At 43.1% G+C, this 5140-nt stretch overlaps 1 pseudogene; it reads left to right on the top strand.

The window, feature by feature from the left end:
* Nucleotides 1–204: 204 nt before the first annotated feature.
* On the top strand, nt 205–4029 carry LOC130682318 (carbonic anhydrase 5B, mitochondrial-like; annotated as a pseudogene).
* The last annotated feature ends 1111 nt before the right edge of the window (nt 4030–5140 follow it).

Here is a 5140-nt window from a genome sequence, read left to right as displayed (position 1 = left end):
CAATTGGCCTTTAACAATTGTATGTATCTTGGAGTGTAGTTAAATCTCAGTGTTATTCAGAGCACAGGTCTCCCCTTATACATGTATTGACTGCAGGGAAATCAAGTTTACATGCAGTTGTATGCAATGCAGTGTGCACCATTTAAGACAGTTCATAGAGACGGTGTATCTACAGAATTGGCTTTCCCCTGACATCCTTCCATGATGAGAAAAACTTTCCCTGATGTTGCACGTGCCATTTCAGTGATCAAGGGGGGACCCCTGGAACAGAAGTACCAATTGAAGCAGTTCCATTTTCACTGGGGGGGTCATCGATGCCTGGGGCTCCAAGCACACCGTGGACAGCAAATGTTACCCAGGGGAGGTATGTTGAGAAGCTGGGGAACAGTGACAACTGTGCAGAAGTGGGAATAATTCTGTGTTTCCAGTTCTAAGAAAGTATCAGGAGTCAAGTGGTTCCTATAAATGCCAAATAGCTCTCTCATGGGCATATTTGATTACTCCCAGTTTATATATGTAAAAATGATAACTGCCCTGATCCAGAATACAGCAGAAATGAACCTTAAGATTCAGAAATGGCATTCTTCCAGAATTCTAAGCAAGACTCAAATCATAGCCTAAGGTAATAATAAATAATAACCCAGGCAACAGTGCAGGACCACCCGATGGGGTTAATTCAAGGGAGAGATGGTAGGAGACTACATGAAGGCTGGGGCAATATAAATAGAAGTAAGGGGCACGATTTAACAAGGATTTCTGAAAAGCAACAGGTCTTGGGGACAGGCTTATATTCAGGAGAGGAGTGGAGAGGAAAAAGTTAACCATGACCTTGAGGGTCTCATTCAAGAGGTAGGGTGATCCTGCATTCATGAATGACAAAGAATGACTTGTATGGAAAAACAGGGCGCACAGAGGGAAATAGAATTTCTTACCAACTTTCCCCGTAATTCAGTTTTAAATGTCACCTTAAAAAAGAATATTTTAAGTGGTTGTCCCTTAAAGAAATTTGACTTCACCTCCTGCCTAATTCCCACAGAGAATCTAGTCCTCTCATTGTAAACACTACTCCTTCAGATGCAAATGGATTTTGACTTTGGTGGTTTCATGCAGATTAGGATGGGAATGGCCAAATGTTGCTCCCTCACTGAAATGTTATTGCAGTATAATTTTATCAAATAAATCCCTCTACTCCAAAGTAACATTAATTGCTGCTCCTATGTACATTTCTTCTCTCATTTTGTACCAGATTGTCATACGCATTTTTCAGTGGCTTTATTTCTGGTGAGGAATCACATGAAGGCATCGTATGTGGAGAAAGGCTCTGTGTTCTGAAGCAATCCTATACAGTCATGTGTCAAATGATCTTTTAATGGTGTTTCAGCTGCACTTGGTGTGTTGGAATGCAGCTAAATTTGAAGACTTTGAGGCTGCAGCACTGGCAGAAAATGGTTTGGCTATGATAGGAATACTTTAAAAGGTAAAATAAATCTGACCAACTTTATGTGCTGTATTCTAGGGTGAGATACAATACTGCAACACTAAGTTGTAAGAATATTGGGATAACAATAAGCAAGTTAAAATACAGTGCAATATAGGAAAATGCAGTCCAACAGAGCAGTCTCAAGTCACAGCAGCCATTGGGCAATTGACATAAGGCTACCTTGTGGAACAATTATTAATGTTAATTTCAATTTCAACTTAGGAATTTATAGTTAATTGGAGGAGGGACACCTTTCCCTGCAGGGACATTTAGCCTGTCAGCAAACGGCCTGTTCATTTGTTCTATGTCTAATTTAACTCAGTGATATTTGTAACATTCTAAATTACCAGTTTCAGTGTAGTCTAAATACCAGAGTTGGTTTGTTTTTCGGAAATCTACAGATGTCTGATTTTAGTTCAAATTCTGTTTCAGTTTCAAAAGTGAGGTGTCAATTGTTTTGACATCTCCTTTTCTCATGGCTTCTTCTTTAGCTGAGCAAACATCATAATGAGCTACAGAAATTGGTGGATACCTTGCCATCAATTAAACATAAGGTAGTATTTCTTTTCCTAAACCACTTGAAATACATTTTATGGTTCAATCTCAGAGTGCAGACACTAACGAGGCACTCTGAATTGGGAAATGTAATTAAACACACTCTAATTCGGTTTCTATTGAAAACTGCCTTAGAAGACAGTTGACATTTACGATGCTTGTGTTGAGAGAGGCCCTGGCCCTGGGACACCTTGCAGGGGATAGAAGTGACTCTGTTGGTGGCACTGACCACAGTGGTCTAGCTACTGTGTGACTGAGCACCCAGGCACTCAGGAATGTAATGCTTTCCCTTCCTCTGCCCCTGACATCTGCTCCTTCAAAGTCCTTGTGGAAACACTCAAAGCAGCCTTTTTGACTCTACCTACCCTCCATCAGATGGGGAGCAGGGGTAACTTTTGACAGCAGCTCACCTGGTCCAGCTTTGAACTTATCCATATCCTTCAGGATGGATACTTTGTCCAAATGCTGAGATTAACTGTTCAATATTCAGAATTCCAAGGCATGTGATAAGATGCTCCACATCACTGATCAACAGGGTAAAGCAAATCAAGGCCACAATGTGGTATCACCTCACACTAGTCAGAATGGCCACTCTCCAAAAGACAAGAAATAACAAGTGTTGGTGAGGATGTGGAGAAAAGGGAACCCTCCTACACCATTGGTGGGAATGTCATTTGGTGCAGCCACTGTGGAAAGCAGTATGAGGATTTCTCAGAACACTAAAATTAGGAATGTTATACAACCCAGTAATTCTACTCCTAGGAATTTACTGGAAGAAAACACAATCTCTGATTTGAAAAGATATATGAACCCCTATGTTTACTGCTGCATGATTTACAATAGCCAAGATACAGAAGGAACCTAAGTGTCCATCAATAGGTGAATGAATAAAGATGTGGTATCTATACACAATAGAATATTATTCAGCCCTAAAAGAAGAAAGAAATCCTGCTACTGTGACAACATGAATGGATATAGAGGGTATTATGCTCAGTGAAATAAGCCAGGAGGAGAAAGACAAATACCATATGATTTCACTACATGTGGAATCTAAAAACAATACTAAACAAAATGAACAAAACAGCTCATAGATGCTGAGAAGTGACTGGTGTTTACCATGGGGGAGGGGTTGAGTAATGGGGATAAAAGGCACAAAATCTCAATTATAACATACATTAGTCACAGGGATGAAAGTACAGTGCAGAGAATAGAGTCAATAATTCTAAAACAAAGATCCTAAAGGGGCTGCTTCCTGGGAGGAATCCCTGTGTTCTTCCTTCCCCTCTCATCCCCATCTGTCTACTGCCACCCACCTCCACCCCGCCTCTTTCCTTCTCTTTCCCTGTCTCTGTCTTTTTCTGTCACTCTTTCCCTTGTAGGCTAGAATTCTGGCTTCTAATTTGCAGTGTATTTTAGAAAGGAGCATTCTGTCAGCTTTTCTTGAAAAACAGCAGCCTTCCTGTTTAGGCACCAGCTACCACTTCATGCCTCTTAAGAGTTCAGAGGAGCCCAGCTGCTCCCTGAATGGATGGGGAAATGAATTGCTGTGTTTCCCCTGAGGACCAGCAGAAATACACAGTTGTTAATAATTTCTTGATTTTTTTAAGTGAATTATATCTCGATTTTTAGAAAGATAAACAGTTAATTGGAGGAACAGCATGAGCATGAGTCTGTCCTCCTCTGCCCAGAAGCACCTGGAGCTCCACTGGAGCACTGCTGGTCCCCAGGTGGTCCCAGCACCATTGCCCCATCATCCAGTGCCTGAGTGTTTTTCACAATTAAATGACAGCTCAGTGACCCCTTCTCTTGGCCAGGACAACCTGGTGGAATTTGGGTCATTCGACCCTGGCTGCCTGATGCCCAGCTGCCCAGATTACTGGACCTACTTGATGTCCCTGACTACCCTGCCACTCTACGAGTCTGTCACCTGGATCATTAAGCAGCCTGTAGAGGTGGACAATGATCATGTACATTCTGTCCACATTTCTGTATGAGGCCATTGTGGCTGACTCTTTATAAGGCTGCACTCACAATTTAGGCCTCAGTTTTGTTTGTTTGTTTGCTTATTTTGGTATCATTAATCTGCAATTACATGAGGAATATTATGTTTACTAGACTCCCCATTCACCAATTTCCCCTTTAAACCCCATCACAGTCCCTGTCCATCAGCATATTAAGATGCTGTAGAATCATGACTTGTTTTCTCTGTGTGGTACAGCCCTCCCTGTGCACTTACCTACATTATGTCTGCTAATAGTAATGACCCCCTTTTTTACCCCTATCCCTCACTTCCCACCCATCCTCCCCAGTCTCTTTCCCTTTGGTAACTTTTAGGCCTTTCTTGGGTTCTGCGAGTCTGCTCCTGTTTTGTTCCTCGACTATTTTGGTTTGTTCTTATGCTCCACAGATGAGTGAGATTATTTGGAACTTGTCTTTCTCCACCTAGATTATTTCACTGAGCATAATACCCTCTAGCTTCATAAACGTTGTTGCAAACAGTAGGATTTGGTTTCTTCTTATGGCTGAATAATATTCCTTTTTGTATATGTACCACATGTTCTTTATCCATTCATCAACAGATGGACACAGCTTGGCAATTGTGAATAGTGCTGTGATAAACATAGGCAAGCATATATTTTTTAAAACTGAACCAGAGGGACCCATTGTTCAGAGGGAATGCACGCCCCATGACAGTCGCGGGTCTGGCGGGTGGTAACCTGGTGCTGGCAGGACCGCATGCCCAGGCGACTCCACATTCTGTCCTTGCACCACAAAGCCAACGGTCAGTTGAGCCCTGGGCGCCTCCATCGGCAAAATCAAGGAATGTCGGGGAGCTGAACAGTGCACACACAGGCACCGTCGTCATGGGCAGCTACTTGCGCAGAGCCTGGGCCCAACAATCACCCACGGCCAGGTCCAGCCACAGATCTCAGTCCACGCACAACCACTTCCTGCCATCCCACCAGGCTGGTCCCACATCAGAGCTCCCAAGAGGAAGATCCCCGATGCCTGGAGGCAGTAGCTTGGCAGGCTGCCCAGCCCCCTCCCTGTCAGACGGCCCTTTCTGGCTGATGCAGGATTCTGATGCAGCACTGACGCTGCTCA

The sequence above is a fragment of the Manis pentadactyla genome (assembly GCF_030020395.1).
Source record: "Manis pentadactyla isolate mManPen7 chromosome Y unlocalized genomic scaffold, mManPen7.hap1 SUPER_Y_unloc_5, whole genome shotgun sequence".
Lineage (NCBI taxonomy): Eukaryota > Metazoa > Chordata > Mammalia > Pholidota > Manidae > Manis > Manis pentadactyla.
This window is presented reverse-complemented; position numbering and strand designations above follow the sequence as displayed.